Genomic DNA, 21,604 nt, shown 5'->3' with positions numbered 1-21,604 from the left:
TAAGGAATAGAGATTGAAGTGCAAGGCATTTCCTGGGGATTAATGACTGGCTGGTGAGAGCTGATGGCACCGGGCTGAGCTTCAGACTCTAAATCCCAGCCGATCTCTGAGTCCCAGGAAATGTCTTGAACCTCAACCACTATTGCTATTGTAACATGACAATTAAATATGTACACACACACATGCACACAGGTCTATGGTGTTTTAACAGGAGACTTGCTGTTTCAGTTGGTATTCTCCAGGACATTGCTGCAGAATTACAGCTCTGTAAATTAGCCAGCTTGAATAATTTCTCAACATGCCATTCATCTTATAATAGATTACATATGGTATTGCCACTTGCCAGGCTACAGCACAGACATTTTGCATCTATTTCTACACATCTTCCTGTTTTAAATGTCTGCTCAGAGAAATAAAATCTCTGGGTCAAAACTAGATTTCCTCCTTTAATCACATTCAGCCAGACATACCAGTTCTGAATTTAGCCTGGAAGCTTAGCTGCATGTGTTTCACCTCTCAAATAGTTGTTTTAAATACATATACAAATATTTTCCTTTTTTTCTTTTAAAACTTATGCTGGTCCAGAATAGGATTTTACGCTCCTAATCTTAATATTTTGCTTTTCCACACTACAGACTGACATTACTGTGCACTACTATGCCCACAATAAGCAATCAGAGACTATTTTGGACACGTGTATCCTGAACATGACTTAAGCGCACCCTGATTTAATATCAGATGAACTAATCCAAATCCAGGAGCAATAAAGCTAAGTAGTTCTCTTCAACTGTCCCAGGCTCAGTGCTCTGCTGATATGACTTCGTGATAGAATTTAGTGTCACAGCAGTGCTTTGTACATGCTACGTAAGGGGGAACTTCAATGTTGCACAGCATTATACCAGATGCCTCTGCATTCAAGCTCGCAAGTGGCCCTGAGGGACGCGGGGGGACGAGGGACACACAGCCCTTCAGTGCTGTCACTTTTAACCTGATATGATCACCCTAAATGAAGCAGAATAAAGCAAGTCACTTCCTTAAATTTATACAGAAATGTTCTTCCTGAAACAGCAACAGATAATAAAGATGGAATAGTAGACTTCCACCTCATCAATAAACTTCAGGGAGTCAGCAGCAATACTTCTCCAAAGCTTTTATATAACCCGGTCATGCTCAGCACCAAAGTGACGGTTTGACTACTGCAGTTTTATATGCTACAGGCAATTAACAGGTGAGCTCAGTTTAGTTATTAATGTTGTGGGGTTTTTTTAAATCACAAAGGCATTAGCAAATTTGGTGTATTTATCAATAAAGTCACTTTGCATTTCAGCAGTACTTTCTCATTCCAGTCTCAGGATGCACTCTCATACTCAGAATAGCCCGGAGGAAGTCTGATTTTTATGCTCATTCTAAAGAATTTGAGGTTGAGATGCAGAGGTTAAGTCTCAGACAAGGCCACACATTAAGTTAGCCGAAGAACTGGGAACAGAGGTCAACAGTTCTGATTTCCAGTCCCCTTAGCCTAAACACACAGCTCCTTGAGAACAGCTAGTTCCACAGGAATTCTCTCAACAGCAACCAACCATGAACTCCCTTTAAAATAAGATTCACAATCTAGTGGTTGATTATTACTGTGTAAGCAAAGGGGAACTGAAAAATGACCACAACATGAAGACTTTTTTGCGAGTTTATGGTTATGTTTAATGACAAAAGTGTTCCTCCCGCATAGTTAATACTAAAATCATATCAGTCATCCAGCTTTTTTTTCTCCTCCTCAATTCTTCACGTCACAAAAAACACACACAAAAGGACTCTACTGGGAACTCCTAACACTCGTATTCCTGTAGAGAGAAGAGGCATCAGCTACTCCGATTCTTCTATATGGGTAGCACATTACTCTTCAAGTCCGTTAGCAATGCTAGGGCACCTGTGAAATGTGGCTACAGCTACACACCATTTCCCAAAATGCAGGCTGTTTCTTTCCTCCAGTGAATTGCCTTTTTCTTTTTTTTCTTCCCCTTTTAGCTAGAGCTTCATAGCCATACATAGTGTAACTCTTGCACCAGGTGTAGCCCTAAATACTGAAAAAAACATCTGCAGACAGGATTTGTCTCCTTTTTATGCCATGAGCAATGAAGTGAAATTTTGCCTTTTTGCTCTCATGAGGAGAGCTCTGGGACTAATTCAATTGCAGATTTTTCCTTTTTCTCCTGCCTAATGCAGATCCTGTTCTAATCTAATGACTAATGCTAGGGCCAGAAAAGGAATGAGTTTATCCCAGCAGGAACAAAACCTCAGGATGAAATAAAGGAGCTATTTTGTGCAGTGCTAAGTAATGAAGGATTCAAGAAGAAAAAAAATCATATTAGCATCAGTTACTTCATACACAGTAGTAATATTTTATTTCTATCCTATCATACTGTATTAGTTTCGTATGTGTAAAAAGAATCTGAATGGAAATTCCATATGAATTTTGGATGCCAAGCTTCTGATCTGCTAGTATCTCATAAATGATAAACTACAGAAATCTTAAAATATGCTGTGATTCAAAGAAATTTGAAGAAAATTATTTAATAGGAGAAAATGAAAGAAAAAAATGTGAAAACTGAAGGAGGTCAGAAACAAAATTTTATGGCATTACAGCATTTGTCTCTTCTTCACAGACAAGCAATCAAACCAAACTGTTTGGGGATACTTGGGCCCAGATTTGACTTATCTCAGTGGGAAATTCAAAACAGATCCAAACTAAAAAGGAACTAAGAATCAGAGTATTATTGTTGTAGATGGATTTGTCCAGCATGTTATCCCACTCCCTCAGGTTTAAGAGACAGAAGTGGGACTATTTTGCTGCCAGAAACAGCAACTGCCAAACCGACAAGAATAATGAACTGCACCTTACGGAGAAGGTGATGGTTGTCGCCTGTTGCATGCTTAGATATTGGTAATGCAAAACCAGATAGAGTGGCGCCTATGCAGTTTAAGTAGTGAAGGATGGTCAGAGCTATCTTGGAAAAGAGCTGGGTGATATTAGAACACATTTGCTTTCTGCTTCGTCATTAAGTCTTTGCACGGTCATTACTGCCTATAAATTCTTGGAGTAAGTTTTCAATACCATAGCACAATGCTCTGTAAACACTAGGAACAGAGCATACAAACACTCTAGTCAAAAGGAGCCACTAAACTGTTATTAAGAGGGCAGTTTACTCAGAAACTTCACCAGATACAGACATCTACCACCTGGGTGGTAATTACGGGGTTCTACATGTCAACTGTCAGCATGAAAACAACAATTGAAGGTAACTGTGGACACTAACATCCAAGAAGTTTCTGAGTCACCAAGATTTCTATTTAAGGATTCACTGAGTACTATAAGGCCTTCCCAACCATTCAGTAAAAATAAAGAACAAAGTAGGTTGCTCTCTTGTGTGCTTTTTACATCGTAACCACATCCTGTATAATGCTCCACAGTTTGTTTTCATCTAGCTCTTCCAAAGTACCAGGTATTACATTTTTCTCAGTCATAAATCTCACTTCAGAGTTCAGTTATTTGATTTCATCTTTACACTGAAGGAAAAAGTTAATCCATTTTATGGGATGTGCAAGCAGCTGTTTAATGAAGCCACCAACAACTACATTTTATGAAGGGATATAAATAGAGTGGATTCTATTTATAAGCATCCAGTTCTGAGCCAGAGTTCCTTTTAATTCCTCTGCCAGACTCAGAAAGGAGACACCAGAACTGAACTAACGAGAAACAAAAGTTCACCTTCAACAGTTGAGGAAAGTTGGGATGCAGGTCTGAATTTGAATGCCAGAGCTTTGGGGATTTTTTTTTTTTTTATATCTGATTCACATCTTGCAGCTTGAGATCACTTCTCGGAGTAAGGAAGACCTTCAGTTAACAACCCATAACAGAGCTACGGATTTTGAATACTAGTAGAGAACTCTGGATATTTACTCACTTTTATGCCAAAGGATGGCAACCACATGATGATTCTGTGAATGTACTTTATGTCCTTTTCTGAAATCCAACATTAAGACATGATTTCTCCATGAAATTGCATTGATTTCAGTGTAAACTGGGTCAGAACAGAACACTGTCTGATCAGTTCTACAACTGATTTCTTAACACTGCATATTTTGAATACTGTTAATTAAAAATAAAGCATTCATTTTCCTGATTAGACCATTCTTCAGCACAGTGAAGTAGCATCAAGAAACAAAAAAAACCCAAACCAAACCTGAAACGGTAAACCATACACCAACAACAGTTACAGACTAAGAAAATCATTATGTTTCTAAAGCAAGGCCTGTATTTACTGAAAATTAACCATCCTCCATGTCAGATATGCTATGAACACCAGGTTGTGTAACTGTTTTAAAAAAGAGGACAAATAACAAAGTATACAAATTATGGATGATAAAAAAAAAAACTAAAAGCAGTTAGGACTAGACAGAAGGGGAAAAAAATGACACCATGTGTATCAGTAAATTATGCAAGAAAGAGAAGCCATGTGACTTTCTTTTTAATTCTGTGAAAAAGAGATAAGTTCTAACCAGAAGCAGATAACCGGACTCTTATCACAAGCCTGAATGTCTGAAGAAACTAAGTCTTGATATTTTTTCTCCATTTAGTATTAACTGCAGTGTTCTGAACAGCTGATGTTTTCTGAATCCAGAAAGCAGACACGTCAGCAGGAGATGAACTATAGTACACCCAGTTATGTCAGTATTCTGCATGGCTTTTATCACTGGGCGTGAACAGTAACTTCCAGGCATGTGAAACTCAGAATTAGATGCATTTCTCAGACAATCAGGGTAACAAAAACTCCTCATACTTAAAAAGTAACTTGTACATGGGAAATTATTGCTTTTTTTTTTTTTTTTTTTTTTTTTTTTTTTTAAGGAAAATGCAGTGCATAAAATCAACCGTTATTGCAAGAGAATTCTTTTGGCACTTCCTTGCTAAAACCAGAAATCTTTTATCATGTTGCCCATTGTGTGTTCAGGGAAAGTTTACATGATGAAGTAACCTTGATTTTTTACCATTGTAATTTTTAAGACATGCTACGATCCAATTGAGAAGATATTTTCAAATTATGGTTTTCTGCAATTATTCATAATTTTACTAGAAATAAGTATTGTAAAATTAAATTTGAACAACAGATATAAATGGTTCAAGATTATTCTTATTTCAATTTTCACAAAATTAGTATCCAAGTGAGAAGATTTATATTTTTAAGATGGAATAGGCTCTGTAGCATGCACACAGCATAACTAGGCTGTCCTTGGGCAACCTTAGCTATTCTCAAGGATTTTAATTACAATCTCTGTGTCAATGATTCCCAGATTTCTTTCCTCCTCACTCACTTCCCTTTTGTTCACACTTGTAATTCAAACTGCTTCTACAGAATCTTCTCCAGACATCCTCTTGCCAAATGAAAATCAGCATGTCAAAACCAGCTCCTCTTCTCCCAGCTTCTCCCCTCCTTTTTTGCTGTAACTGTCAAGAATTCCACCATCCTCCCTGTCCCACAAGCCCTTGAGTACTGGTATCATTTTCAGCTCTTCTCCACTTGCAAAGGTTCCATGCACCCAAGCACATACTTAATGTTAATCAAGTATGTTAGTCCTATTGCCTTCCACATAGCCTCTCTGCAGGAAAGTTTCAAAATAGACATCAAATAAACATCAAGTGCCACAGACTGATTGAATGCAAAGAGGATTTACCAGCTGCAGGCAGCCTTACCTAAATCTGACAGATAAGAAATTGGAAACTCTTACTCCTGCAAAACATTGCTTATATTAATTATTAATCTCCTGTTTTTCTGCATACAGGTATAGAAAAATGAGAATGATATAGAATGCAATGTAATCATTAGCAAGTGAACAATACTTTAAGCACTTTCTAAAAAAGAAAATGCCATCTGTACTAAGCAAGGCTGCCTACTGTGAAAGTTTTACACAATATCAGGTTCTACTCCCATTTCACAGTTTAGGGATGGTTTTGCCTTTGTTATAGAAAACATAACTAAACGAGCTACCATTACTGGACTATTATTTAGTCACTTATTCATCTTAGTTCTCTTTACTATCCACACAATTTTAATTCATCTGTGGGCACAAGCTCTTTGATTACTATCTTTAGATCTAACCCTGTAATATAATTAAGATGAAGATTCCTTCTTTCAGCTATGATTTCAAGATCATTTTGTCTTTTGAATGAAAGAAAGAAACCACAACAGAAACTTCAATAGTTCTGCATTCCAGTTTAAAGCTCCTGGACCGCATTTCAGTGGCATCTTCTAGAAGCAAACATTTTCATAGACAAGAGTAACATGCACTCATAATGGAACATGGTAAGCTAAAACAATTACATCATGTGCAGGATCAAAGATAAGTGATTTAATCCTTTTTGTTTCCTTTAGTCCATCTTAATTCAACACAAATGTGAAAAATACTTCCCTCTGTTGGGTAACCAAATTGATCCAATGTGTTCTTTATGATTCAAGAAACTACCCAAACCAGGCATGTGTAATGTATATTCTGCATTATCATACTTAAGTATTAAATGTGAAAGAGAAACTTACCTATTCTAGTTTTCATAAATGTGTAACATTTTCAGTTACAAGAGAGAGTCTTCTACGCATATTTCAAACTAAAACAAATGTTGCCTCAAGCATCTTAAGCACGTTGCCTGAAATAAGATGAATAAGGCTTGACACTTAGGAGGATTTTCACTATGAAGTCAGAATTTGCTCTCATCTTCTAACCTGGCTGCTGTATTCTTTCATGCAGCTGGACTGCATGAGGTGGTACACTTCAGAACCATAGCATGAAGCAGAAAGGGCTTTTATGAAATTAACAATCAGAAAATAGCAAGAAATCCAAACCCAAACCCACTGATCAGGAAAGTGATAAAGACAAAGCAAAAGAATCCCTGTTAATATCTGGCTCTTACTGCAAGCATTGCTCTGATAGACAGTTACAGATTATTTCATTTCAGATAAGAACCATCAAGCTTATGCTGTGTTTGCCAGAATTCTTGGTTATTTTTATGTAGAGCTAAATGTTATTCACTGGCTGGCAAGAAGGTTCAGGTATGTTATAGATATTCAACATCTATCTAGTATAAATCGGCAAAATATTGCCTAATCTCGATATTTCTCTACCACCGAGCAATATAATTCCCTTAGCACTGACTATAAAAAAAAAAAATCTGTAAAAATATTTTCAACTTACAGGTTATGATCACTACTGACTGATGGATTTGACTTGTGAATTTTGATTAAGGAAATAGTTTCTGGAAGCATCCAATTCACATAAAGCCGAAATTCCATGGAATACAGCACTTTTTTTTGATGGGGAAAAAAAGTCTCAAGAGATTAAGTGTTGTTTCTGTTGTCTTTGAACTTATCATTTTCTAGTTAATGGATGTGTTCATTGTCCGCTACTCACATCTTTATAAGTACTATCTGAGTTTGTGATTTTGCATGCTGTCTTCCCGTCTGTGACTCAATGATTTCTGTCTATCAGTTTAGCTCATAAACAAGGCAAGCAAACAAGCACAGAGCCATATGGGAATGTAAGTACAACTAATTACTGACTTGTTTTAGTTTCAGCCAAACTTGGACTTCATCCTAGTACTTTCTTCACATAAGCCATTATGTCACATGCTCAGGCAAAGTAAGGGATAAAGAAAATTCAATCTAAGTTAAGTCGTCAATAAAATGCTTGCAGAATATCTATTTCCTAGAGCTTAAAAGGGCCTACTAATGACTTAGCTGTCCAGCTTCCCAGATTGCACCACTGGTATTAACACCCACGTTTCCTACCAGGGAATCCATTTGAATAAAGCTTGATTATTTGTGATGTGGAGAGGTGATGGGAGAACCAGTCCCAGCCCAAGCCCGTACACAGGCTCCATTTTTCTGGAAACAGGCAATGGTTTGGAGTAGAACACGCTCCATGTCAGCATAGCCCTAGAACACAGGGCAGAAACCAATCTTCCCTCAACAGAGAAAAGTCTTCCATCAGCTACAATTGCTCAGTCAGCAGATCCCCACATAGATTTTGCAGCAGAGAAGATATAACTGACCACATACTAACTCATCCTACCAAGGTGATATGCTTTAAAACACTAGTAGCAGTCCACCTGGTGGAAAGCCCTTATAATTAGTTTTAAAAACCTTTTGTATGCTGTTTTCTGGTGGTTCTTGAAGATTCAAAAGCTAGCTTTCTGTTTATTTAGGGTTTGGGGGGGTGTGGTGTTTGTTGGTGGTGTGTGTGGGGGGGTCTGTTGTTTTTGGTTCTTTTTTTAAAACAGATCTCTCTTTTTTTGCTTTGTCTGCAGGAGATTAGTACAGAAGTTAAACAAAAGCTTTTTAGAACCTTTGTGCATTTAAAGATCATTTAAAGAAAATTAAAAAAAAAAAATCCAAAGACACAGCTGTGAGGAATATGAAGACAGTGTACAAAAAACCTAAAACACCTGAGACAGCATCAGACAAGGTAAAAAGAGGAAGAGTACCATAAAGAAAATAAACAATTGGAAATTTTTATATTTCTCAAATGAAGAAAAAAGAAAAAGACATGACAAAAAAAACCATGATATGATGAAGAGTCACGTGGAGTAATTATTCCTTTACTGCTTTGTTCCACTGAGAAGAGAATTTTTAAGTGAAGCTCACTTATGCTTGGTTTGGGTTGTTGAATTTTGGTTGCTTCTGCAGGACATTCATATACTGATAAGCTTTTAGAGCCTTACTTTTATTAATTCCTCCAACTTAAATAATGGCCCTGTCATTCAAATGCATTTTCATTTATCGTATTTTCATGCTTCATATCCTAACAACAGTAGCATCCCCTGTTCAGAGGTCACATAGCACTTTCATAAACAATATATCGGCACATAATTTTCATAATACATGGATTAATTGAGGCAGAGCTGTACATTGAAGAGTACAATGGCTAGAACAAATAGGAAACAAGCGTTCTCCTAAATGCCAGACGTGTACTCTTTTATTCAAAATCTCTTCAGTATTAGCGCAAAGAAACAGCCCATCTTTCTCAACACGGCTCATCTGGACAAGCTTATGATTTCACTCAGCACAATAGCATCAACGTTAATGAAAAAAATTCAAATCCCTTCAAACTAAGCACATTACAAAATCAAGTTAAGGAAGAGAATAGCATTTGTGTAGAAACAAACAATTGAACACAATACTTGGCTTTTGTTCCCTTGCTAGATTTATTGAGAAGTTGGAAGCCAAAAGTATTTTCTTTTTTTTTTGTTTTTGTTTTAATTTAATGCCAATATCTAGAAAAAACATCTGGTTATTCTACACAATATTATAACTAAAATTGCCAGAGAACAGAACATCTTTTGCAGAGAGTACTGAATGTACCTCTCAACTTTCTCAGGTTTTATTTTCAAAATGATAAGGGCTGTTTGCTGCTTTCTTTAATGTCTTTCTGTAGAGAGGCAATTCTTTAAAAGGATTCAGTCTTGGGTCTAAGTCACCCACTCTTACCACCTACTTACTCAGTGATACCAAAGACTCAGTTTTGTTTGAGGGATGTAATTACTGTTAATTTATGTGGACTATAGCGAATCATTTAAATATCTAGTCTTTGAGAAACACTGAGATCTGAAAACTGTTTTTAAGTGCGCTTTATTAGTAGTGTATTTTAATATACATTAGTCATTGCATAAGGATGAACAAAAAATGGAAATAACCCACAATTCTTCATCCTGGCTTTTCCTAATGGTTACACTCATCATCAGGATTGGTCTACTTTTTAAACAGCAATTGAAGTCATCTGGAACATCATGCAAGATTTTTGTGTGTAACTCTCAGTTCTTAGATGATTTTATTATAAATTGTGGCAAATAACTGACAAATATCAATTATACTACACAATAAATCTTAAAATTCCATATGAATTGAAAAAATCACATGCATGATCATATTTTTCTTTTTGTGGTTATGTCAACATAGATACAGACTGCAGATGCTATAACACAAAATTTGCAGCACAATTTTCAGAATTAGCATCAGACAAAAAAAAAAAAGAGGGAAGAGACCTAGATCACGTGTTTACTTTGGCCATTTTTTCAAAACATTCTGGTTTTTATTATTTTAAGCAAATTTTAATCATATTTTGTTATTTTTCCTGACTTATTTTTTCATATATTTAAAAAAAAAAAAAAAAATAAGAAGAACATTGGCTTTAAGAGTTCTTTTGTAGGTTACTTTGAGTGCCTGAGTACAAGTAGTTTAATTCATGAGATCCATTCCCCAGCTGGTATGCATCATTATAATACTACTGATTACACTGGAGCTATGCCATTAACATCTAACAAGTCCTTGAACTAGGAAAATTCATAACAAGTGAGAAAGCTACCAGATTAACAAGCAGAGTACTTCAGTCAAATATTTAAGAAAATCTTTACAAATGGTCATGCTACGTTTATTTGCAATTTGGCAAAAAGTGTCCTGAGCACTCAGAAATATCTGAAAGCATGAGATAGAGAAAGAAGGCCAATTTGCCTTAACAAGTAAAACCACTATATTTTATACCAAGTTCTGCAATATTACAAGGATAGTAAAAGCTTTCTGTCCTTGTAAGCTGTTACTCCAATGCAGCATACACTGAAAACATGCAAATATTCAGATAAAGATGAAACAGCAGCAAGCCAGACAATTACAAAGTCAAAATAGCAGACAAGAAAATTCAAGTAGCTACTGTGTATAGCAAACAGTTTGGAAATGAGTGTCTGTTTACACATTATAACAATTTGGAATCCTTCTGAAGATTAATACCTCTTGACAAAACTCACAAATAAAATAAAATAATCCTGATACCTGTTTAGTTTGTGGCTGTGGCAAAGTACAAGTCCAACTTTCTTGCAATAATTCTTTCCATCCTGTAACCCAAGACTACAAGTGTTCAGCTGTAAATACAAAAGCAAGTAATTAAAGAGTTTAGGTCTGTTACTAGTAGGACTTGTAGCTATTTTACAATAACAGAAGGGATTTAAAATTTGCTGAATATTGTTTTGTCCTAATAGCTTCACATTTTTAAAATTTTGATTCTAAAGTGACAAGTTGATAAATCAGATAACTTTAAAATCAAATAACATAATTTTGAGTACTGCCTACATAGAAATGCTAGCAAGTAAGAGGGAGCAGATAATATATTCACTAAGCAAACATGGGTATGATCCTTGTTGGCTAGAATATTGCTTTGCCTAAAATATCAATAGGACAAGGGGGAAAGACACCCCTGTCCTCAGAGCAATCTCTATGGCTTGGCTACCATCCCTCAGAGTCAGGGAGAGTATAATAGCGGTCTCTGCAAACACTGACAAACAAGGTGGTTGTTCCACTCAATGGCCAAACTTCTTTTAGCTTTAACTGGCTAACATTTAATCTCTTACCTTATCTGTGTACTGTTCACAGGATATATGACACCCATATGATGTATGACATAAACTACAGTTTACTGTGATTCAACAAAAGTGTTGGAATGAAAAATAAATGGTACTTCCATCAAATGTTCTCTCCCTTTATTAATTATTTTATATCATCATAAAGTTTTTACTTGACTGACATTTGTTCCAAGTGTGACAGGAAATTATGTTCCCCATACCATGCTATAAATATTTCTGTTTAACAAATTAATTCTAATGGGAGGAAAAAAAAAAACTTCTAAAGATATTCTCTGGCAGTCATATACCACTTAAGTCAGAAATACTTCTAGGAATGCACATATTATGTACTTCAGCTTCAAGTATTATATCTTCAGGGTTTTTGCTTCTTTAATCATATCTGTGTGTTGCCTCTTCTGATAAATATCAGAAACAAAGCTTAGCTGTACTGATCAATTAGTAAGTTCACAATCCATTAAATTGTAGCTCTAGAAGTGGACACAATAACACATATCTTTGCATAGAACTTGCTTTATGTTGTTATGTTATTAAATAAATCAAGCAGCCACAGGCCTGGAGTCCTCTTCGAGGGACTTTTTCAAAGGTATCAAGCAGAGTATACAGACTACAGGACAATTCTCAGGATGGAGAAGGGTCAGGAGTGTGCACAATTGAGTGGGCAAGAGAAGGCAGTTTTATTCATCTTGATCAACGACCTGGAGAAGGGAAAGAGTAATAAATCTCCCAGTCTGTGGATGATATCATGTTCTTTCAGGTAGTCAAATGCCATGCCCTAGCAAGTAACTCAGGTCTCCAAACTCTGCGACCAGGGAAAAACATGGCAGAAGAACTTCCATGTAGATAAGTGTAAGAGAATGCACTACGCGGGTGGGGAGGCGAGGACAATCTAAACCATGCCAACACAACACTGAAATTGGGACTGGCAGTTACAGCTTAAGAAAAGGACACTGGAATCATCACTGGCTGTTCTCTGAAATCAGTGACTCAAACAGGCAGTGGCGGCCAAAAAAGCCAACAGATCAGACGTCATTCAGGAAGGGTATGAAAAACAAGACAAAGTGCTTCATTTTGTGACTGTATTAAATCTTGCTGTATCGACATCTTGAGGCTGAATGCAGGTCTGGTCACCTCAGGAAGGATGGACACCTCTGAAAAGGATGTAGTCAACTTAGAAAAGGCCCATGAAGGGCAACTGAAAATATCAAGTGGATGGAATAGCTGCCTTATAAGGACAGACTAAACAGGCTGGGACTCTTCAGAGGGAATGGGGAAGGCTGAAAGGGGACAACATAATCAAGGTTCAGAGAAAGCTTCAATAAATTCATGATCTGAAACCCAGAAACAGAGGCAGGGCAGAGGCGTACCCTCTAAGGTGCCCAAAACAACAGGTCTGGATGCTGAGGAAGAAGGAAGGGCATGCTGTTATAGGCAACAAAACAGTTGGGGAATTCCAATCAACTTAATTTATTAACAAAAATCGTTCCTTTTCTTTTGCTGCTCCTCGATTCTTACTCCACTGCTCTGGTGCGGGTTCCTCCACTGGCCACTGTCCCGCTGGGGGTCGTACCTTCTCCTATGCCTTCTCTGCAGTCCTGTTCAGGTAGCTCTTCATTCCTGCCCCTGCTCAGGCACCCCTCCAGCCCTGACGTCTCTCCTGTGTCTCCTCCTTTCCTTCGGCATCTCTTTCTTTCTCTACTGTTCCTCCTGGCCAGGTGTGCTTCTTGTTTTTCCTTTGCCCCTGCTCAGGTGTCCCTCTCCTGCTCTGGCATTCTCTTGCATCTCCTGCATTTCTTCTGCCTAGTGGTTACCGCCCTTTTTTAAACGTTTTTTTTTACAGAGGCACCACAAACTCCCCCAACTGGTTCAGTTCTGGTGCACAGTGGGTCCACTGCAGAGCCAGGTGTGTCTGGCACAGGACAGTCCTTGACCTACTCACATAGAGGTCTCCCTGCAGTCCCCCTGCTACCAAACCCCTGCCAATGATGTCCAATACACATGGATAGCAGGAACTGTCCAATCTCACATTCTTCCTGACTAGCCTCTCCTTTACACTGTTGGAGGCACTGATGGGCTAGACAGACCACTGGCTTTACACAGTATGGCATATTTTTGGTTATGATTATGCTGTCAGCCATGAAATACATTAAGGCTCCTTTGAATAAAAAACACGACCTGAAGGAAATATGACTTGGATACACATACTTGCTCAGAGCTTTGATGAAATCTTGATTTCATGTATGAAGTTTCTGCGAAATCCATTTATCTACGGATGTCTGTCTTACATGTATATGCTGAGCCAAGAAATAAATCTAAATGGCTGAGGTAATTAGCATTTGAAAAAAAAAAGAAATGGTCATCCAAGTGAAAATCTAGAGAAACAATAGAGTAGTAATATTCCTCATTATTAAGTACTAAGTCTTGGACATCTTAATTACTGTGCTCCTAAAAGGAAAGGTCGGTCCCCATCTTGGCAATATGATTTGAATTTCCACTAGCATGCAACCTCTATTTGTATTCAAATTAAATAAAAATAGATTTGTAAAATAGTTTAGCTAAAAACATCTTAGCTATTTGTTATACCTTTTAACTAACAAATAGTTTAGCAAAGCAATTTGTTTCATTCTTTACTTTAGAGATTTATCAAAGCATTTGTGATAGAAGCTCCCCTAGCTATAAATTTCCTTAAGATATTGTTTCAATAACTTTCTCATCTAAAAGAAAACTTGCAGCTGTTGTATTTTGAAAAATCTTGGCAGGGATGTATTTGTATGTTATGAATGATGTCACCATCTTGTGACAAGCTACAGAATGCTTTTGGCTGGGTCAGCTTTTGTCTAGGCCACAGTTATCTAAATTTATTTTAAACCCTTGATTAAAATATAGCTTTAAATTGTGCATGCATGCAGACATACAGGAATGAAAAGTAATTCCTTTTGTTTGTTTCATTTGAGTAGTGAATAAATGATACCAAACAATACCATATGTTCCTTCTCAATAGAAACATTTAATTAACACGTGGTATCAGACAGATTTACGTGGAAGCTGGGTATTCACCTTCACCTCTTGAGACATATTCTCCCAGCACACATTGTATCTCAAGTAATTGTTTTCTAGTAGGAGAATTTTGTTCTAACCAGGGCTGATCCCATGCATCAGTTTTCACAGTCAGCAAAGAAGGCAGTTGCCTGAGGCCTCAAAATGGGACAGCAAAAATCACCATAAAAGCAGAGGCTGTGTGAGAAGCTCAGGGGAAAAAGACCATGCAGCTGTCAGGCATGCCTCCAAAAGGGCTGGGCATAAAGAAGGAAAAGAAGTGGAAGGACACAGAAGGGGAGGCTGAAGACTGACCAGGCTGCCACCTCCGCAGAATTGAATTTTGCCATCCCCAGGCCTGAGGACTAAATACGTTAATTCAATTTGTTTAATGAGCTGGAAAGCTTCTAACAAGCCCTGCTTTTAAATGCCTGGTCAGGAATACAGAAATCTTTCCAAAGCATTAAATCTACTACTTGCAGAGAAGAGGAAATGTTCCCTTGGGATAACGAATAAGGGTGGTGAGGGACAGAAAAGGATACAGCCCAGTCAGGAACCTTAGCAAAGCAAAGTGTTTTTCATTGGAGCATACAGTCTTCTCAGAAATGTTAATTACCTTTCCCATCTCCAAGACATTCTCTGCCCTATTTGGGAACAATCCAGGTAGGAGGCTGGAAACCGAGTTTCCACTAACAAGGGCGATTATGAATTTTTTTCGCAAAGTTTTGATTTATTTTGTTGGAGAAGTAGATGAGGATTCTGCCTTCAGACTATTTTCTCCCTGAAAGATAGCCATAAAGGAAAAAAAATTGATCTGATGTTATTATTAAGTACAAAATATCCCACAGTATTTTTCTCAGGCTAAGTTTCCTTCCTACATTAAAAATTCAAACCTTTTCTACTTAGAAAGACATTTATGGTGGCTTTAAAACTCACTGAGGACACTGAGGGTATATGCTAATCATAGACTACTAATAGAAGCCTGGCTTCAACTACATTCCAATTATTCTATGAGCCTTGACAAATATAATTTTTGAAAGCACAGAGAATTGTAATAAAATGTTCTCAAACGCATTTCCCTTACTTTTTTTTCCCCTACAGTGAGTGACATAATATAGACAGCATGTTTGACTCTAAGGAATTTCAGCAAATTACAGTTCCCCAAACAGAATATTAGATTTCTGTCTAACAAATTATTTTCCTCTCTACGCATTATCTGTCATTTCTAAAATGAAAAATATTCTTGAAGAACACATTTTAAGATATATTTGACCTTCAAAATTCCAGTTTTCTTTGTACTGTGGACTCTTTCAACTTGGCATAATAATAGGAAAAAAGCAGACTCCACTATGTCATTCAAAATGAATTATCCATACAAAAGGAAAGCAACAACACAGAACACATTTAGTATTCCAACAAATACTGAACATCTTTGAAACTTTTCTCCAAGATAGTTAAAGCTATTGGTAAGGGTTCTAAGTGATGTAAATAAATAAAAAAAAAAAGTCTTTTTAAATTAATTGAAGACAAACTTTATTATAAATAATTCATTTGTGAACAGGCATGTTTTTGGACAATTCACCCCTTTTAGTGTCCAGCAATCACCTTGGTGATCACATTCTCACCTGGCCTGTTTCTCTGTGTTTTTGCACTTACACATCTGAAAACACTAAACCTTTCAGAAAGCAACATTTGAAATAAAACAATATAATTAGAAGTCTCCAAAATAAAAGTGAAACAGATGCTAAGCTGTATGCTTAATGCATTCTCTTTATCTATTTGGCAATGTTCCATAGATAGCATATCACTTTTCAGAAGTTAAAATATAAGATACAAATAAAAATTATTTGCTTAGTTACCTCAGAAAACAAATACTAATTTATAGACAATGCAAAGATTTGTTTTAAGAATTCAGGCTATGTTGCATAGTTTTGATTTGAGATATAGAAGTCACATGACATTATTTGAGAGTGCTAGGAGTGAAAATATTAATGTTCTTTTCATAGAACAGCATGAAATACAACTTTACGGGTGAGAATCTTTCTCACAGTCCAACACTCAGCAAATACTTTTAATTCATCTGCAGCAAATCTGTTTAGACTAGTCTTTTTATATATTGGATTTCAAAGAATGAAAAAAGGCTAAGAATTTTAATATCCTTCCAAGTTCTAAAATTGGTTGAAGGGAATTTAGCTAAAACATATTTTATTTTAATACAACAATCAATATGTTTCTGATAAGGTTAAGATAGGTCTCGTGCTTTAATAGGTTTTTCTTCTCACTGTTGAAATAAACTTGTTTAACAATCCCATCCCCTTTGACTGTAACTGATGAGAACATTTTACAAATTCATACTTTGTCATTACAGATATGCTTACAAAGTACACTGTGGTGGTGTATATTCTAATAATCATCATCAAACTGTGTTCTCATCAAATAATATTTTAATCATCTCTCCGGTTTCAGATTAGAAACCTTTTAATCTGTATTTTTCTAACCAAGTGAAATGGTGCAATTCCAACACAGATGGCAATTAAAACATCAGCAGAAGCTTCATATTAGTATGTCTCCCAGCCTTTTTGCACCAGAAAACCAGGTAAAAAGTATGAAACCCAATGCACATTCAAATCCACCATGTCCAGACAACAGATTATGAGGTTCCTGCATAACACAATATGCTACTAATTTTCAGATGGATGTGAATCTACAAATGCACACAAAGATGGGCAGACTTCGGTTACTGAGCAATTCAAAGTTGTATGCTTAACTTCATATATATTCCCAGAAAAATATAATGTGAACTGCTAACTTCACACAGGTTAGCAGTGGTGATGTATGCAAATGTAACTAAAATAAAGCTGAGATACCTTGTTCCTGCCCCCTGCAAAGAAACCATTCCACAAAGCAAGTCCTGTGCTGTAAACCAACAGGTGCATTTCTTGCAACCATACTCCATATCCCCTAATGGTTTGTGTTTTTCCAATGAACAAGTCTCCCAATTGGAGAAAAAAAAAACCAAACAAAAACAAAGCCAACAAAACCCCCCAAAAAACCAGCTTTCTCCTTTCTTTTACTTTTGCTTGAAAAAATGTTATTTCTGCTCTTCATGCACTTGATGACAAGCAGGAAAAAAAACAAATCTAAGTCAGGTGGTTCTTAAGAAATAAGTCCAAATTCTGAGTTGCTAGGATCTCAGGACTATGGAAAAAAAAAAAAAAAAAAAAAAAGCTTAACTAAGAGTTTTACAGCCGATCGATAAGACAGAACACCAGTTCTGTACATCAGTTCTTTATACATGTCAAATCTGTTGTTTTATCACTAACCCTAATCTCGGAGTTAGTATTTCCCCTTCTGCAAATGTACAAAGCACATTCAAAGCTGCCTGTTCTTCGTTTTCAACATTACTAAGCTGCTTATCCTACAACATTTGAAATGCTATAATGGATAACAGAGTTGATCTCAAGTGTTACAAAAAGCCTAAATGATCTTTTTTACAAACCAGTTTTCACTTTCCTTGACATTACTTTCATGGGTAATATACTATACTCAGGAACTGAAACACAGTAGGGGTCATAGCAGGACTCTGCCCAGTATTTTTCAGCTAATAGAAACTGGGCCACTTGGTAAAATGCTCTCCTGGTTGCTGATATAGCACAAAGTCCGAGAGGAATGACAATAGGGAATTAAGAATACTGCATGGATATAGCTTCTATTAAATATTAGCTGTAAAGATGAGTAGCTGATCTCTACTGAACAGACAAGATGAAAATGCTCTACCTTTTTATTAAATACTTACTGATATGATAACAGCCCTGATACAACCCACTGAAATGATAACAGACTCTTTTTTTTCCTGGCCAGAAACAAGAGTAACAGTTCTGGTCATGGACACAGAACGAGGCTGCTAACTACTCAGCCTTGTCCGTGGTCTAAAATCCCTGAATTACAATAGCAATATTAGCTACAGTGGCAAAAGAAACAGAGAAGAAACAATTGAATTAGGACTCTATAGTAAGACATTTTAGCTGTGAAAGCTATTACCATTAAACTTTTGCACAGAGAAACGTATTTCTTTATTAATTAGAGAAACAATTGCAATTGATGCCAATGTTGTCAACGCCGTTCCACTCTAAGACTTCAGCTACAGAGATTTGACAGAGAAAATCAAAAATACTGCCATACCCACTAGCTTTATTTGTTACACTGTAATTTCTTCAAGTTTGACTCCACTCTCTATTTTCCTGTAACCTACAGACTGAAATCACTCCTCACCCTAATAATTTCCAACTTTTGGCTGATTAAGCTTTCGTCAACCAGTATAAAAAAAGAAAATGCTATGTTAGTCTATAAGCACCAGCAAGTCTTTGAAGGAAAGGAAAGGTATATTACATGAAGGAAGAAAAGGTTCTTTCTGATATAACAGTTCAGAAACTTTAATTTTCTTATCTCTTTCCATACCAGAAGCAAGGGCTATAACGAAATACTAGATTTGATAATATAGCCTACTAGTACCAAACTGCAGTTCTATCATAGTAAAAGACTTGCTCATAAGAGCATCATTATGAATTGCATCAGACTTGAATACAGTATTGCATTTAAAAGACAGGAAAGATCTGCTCTCAGCCACAATAAAAATCATAGAATTTTCATCTATCTGCTTCCCATCACACACTGCTGTGGCTTTCTTTGAAAACAGAGAATAAAAGTTGAAAACAAAAAGGCATGTTATTTTGAGGGAAGATGTTTGAAAATGTTGGCTTTAGGTCTATGAAAGATGAGAGCTGAAATCTGAGTGACCCTAGTCACTGCACCAATGATCATCTCTCCTGAAATAAAAAAAAAAAAAATAAAAAAGTAAAAATCCCAAATAACCTAAACAAAGAGACAAAATATCCATCAAAGCACAAATTCTGCTATGTCCCCCTTGCACTAGCCCTAGAAATTCTTCTGCGAGTGTGACAGCTCCTATCTTGACAGAAGCAAAATACGAATCTGAATTTTAGAATACATCTAAAAGCACAGATCATTGTTGTTTGAAATGAAAGGACTACTTAGCAAGGCAAGATGTACGCCATCCTCTGTGGACTAGCAAAGAAATAGAAACTGCGGAAATGACTATACACAGATATTGTAGTTTCACTGATTTTGGTGGAGCTTTCCTGTGAATAAAGCTAGATAGATCTGTCTGTACAACAGCAGTTAAGACCTAGCAGAGACTCAGGTAAGTCATTATTCATTGGTACAGGTAAAGCTACTGTAAGCCAGAGATTTTGGAGCTGGACCCTCTGATGGCGTATTTACAATTCCTTTTTTTCTATCTATTAACTATATTAGAAGCCTGCACAGATCAGCTGCTTAATTTACACACTTAAATTATATGCCTGTAAGTAAGTGGTGTGAATATCTCCATCTGTGCCTTGTTACTTACACAAACTAACATTATTTACTTCAGAGCACTTTACAAAACATGCTGACTCTGCTTCAAATCCACTCCAACAACAATAATTACTTATTATGGAAAAATGACAACTTGATTCTCTCTTTCATATGAAAGTTGCCCCAACTTACAAAGTTCACCTATGAATTTAACCTGATTTTCTGACTCTGTCCCTTGATGTAGAGATCTCTGGATACTTTGGTTTGCCTGTTTTAACCGAAGACAGAAAGAATGGATCATTTGCTATTTATCTTAGAAATTAATCAGTGTTTAACAACTGCAACGCTGAGCTCAGTAGGTTCTCTCAATTCACTATATTGCAACATTAGTTTACCACAAGATTAATTTTCAAGGATTTCAAGCTACTTCACAAAGTTCATTAAAGTTATAATTGTACTGGCTTTTGTTAATGTCTGCCTAACTCACTGCAGAAGCGTAAGATGTTGCATGTAATAACCTTCAGTATACCTCTGGCATTACTGCTTTAAATTTAACGCAATAGGCAATAAAACACAGATTTGAATTGCTTGCCTGTCATTCAAACACCCAAGCTAATACAGAAAAAGAAAAGAAGCTAAACATTATATTACAATTTTGCACCCACAATGATTCCATGTGTTTGTCATGCTGTTATCATAGCACATAAGAAATGAGAACACTTTCCAAATCAAATTATTTACTACTGTATAATCTCTTAGAAGTATCATGTATTAATATTTACTCCCAGAAACATGACGTCTGAAGGGCCAAAGCTACTGCAAGTATCACACACACAAACCTAACTAGCTATTTCATAAATTGCAAGGGCCCTGTGTATTTATTTTCTTTCCATTTATTTCTATCTATTTCCATCTCAGACGGAAGTCTGTTTGCATTTTTATCATACCACGATAACTGTGGCTTACTTGTAGGCACTTTATCTTTCCCAGTAGATGCCATAATCTACCTTAAAGAAGAACATATGAGAATGAAACAGCACAGGAAGAACAGCACCGATTCTCAGGAGGAATACCCTACTTTAGGCAGGCTTGAAGCAGAAATTAGGATAGATTTCTACCACCTAACTACTCCTTAATCAATGGGTCAGTTGCAGGAGAAATTTAGCACCACAGAGCATCTCAGCATGGCTAGATAATTAGAACTCCTGTGGCTACTACAAGAACTGTAAGTAAGCAAAGTGCAACCCTGTTCAGCACCTCCAATTCTTCCTCAAAATGTCACATGAAGATGACTCATTCGCTCCAGCAAGGGAGCTGGGAGGTATGCAAAGGGTTTAACCTTACTATTCAGCCAGCATTATGGGTCATCCATGGATGATTCCCACAGCAAGCTATCCTTAAAAAATCAAATCTTTTATAGAAAATAGACCCTCAGCAAACTGATATGAAATAAAAAATCTAAAATATTTTGAATGTGAAAATACCATGAAGAAAAATGCAGCAAATATTTAATTTTTTTTTCCTTTTGCATCCTCTTTACTCCTTTGTCTTTTCACTTCACTTGATGCTAAGTGCCACTATGAGACTTTACAACATGTACTATTTTCCACAGAGTTAGCAGCATCACTAGCTTTCAATGCATTCCACCTTTTTTTCCTTTTGGGTATATTAATTTGTTAGATGCCTTAGGGTCAGATGCCTTCTAAGAAAAACGAACCAATTAATATAACATCTTTCACCTGT

General features: G+C 36.5%; 1 long non-coding RNA gene across 1 annotated transcript in view; it reads left to right on the top strand.

Annotated features, from left to right (window-relative positions):
* LOC148052291 (uncharacterized) overlaps positions 1-11,472 on the top strand; it is a 40,654-nt gene extending 29,182 nt beyond the window's left edge. Inside the window, exons 3-5 of the long non-coding RNA XR_015699052.1 lie at positions 6,190-6,356; positions 7,534-7,582; positions 8,351-11,472. This is a non-coding gene — a long non-coding RNA (uncharacterized LOC148052291). The remainder of the gene's footprint in view (positions 1-6,189; positions 6,357-7,533; positions 7,583-8,350) is intronic.
* The last annotated feature ends 10,132 nt before the right edge of the window (positions 11,473-21,604 follow it).

Source organism: Nipponia nippon, unplaced genomic scaffold (assembly GCF_047370975.1).
Source record: "Nipponia nippon isolate SJK-2023a ecotype South Korea unplaced genomic scaffold, ASM4737097v1 scaffold_5, whole genome shotgun sequence".
NCBI classification, from domain to species: domain Eukaryota; kingdom Metazoa; phylum Chordata; class Aves; order Pelecaniformes; family Threskiornithidae; genus Nipponia; species Nipponia nippon.
The sequence above is the reverse complement of the archived record's forward strand: the minus strand, read 5'-3'. Positions and strand labels throughout refer to the sequence as shown.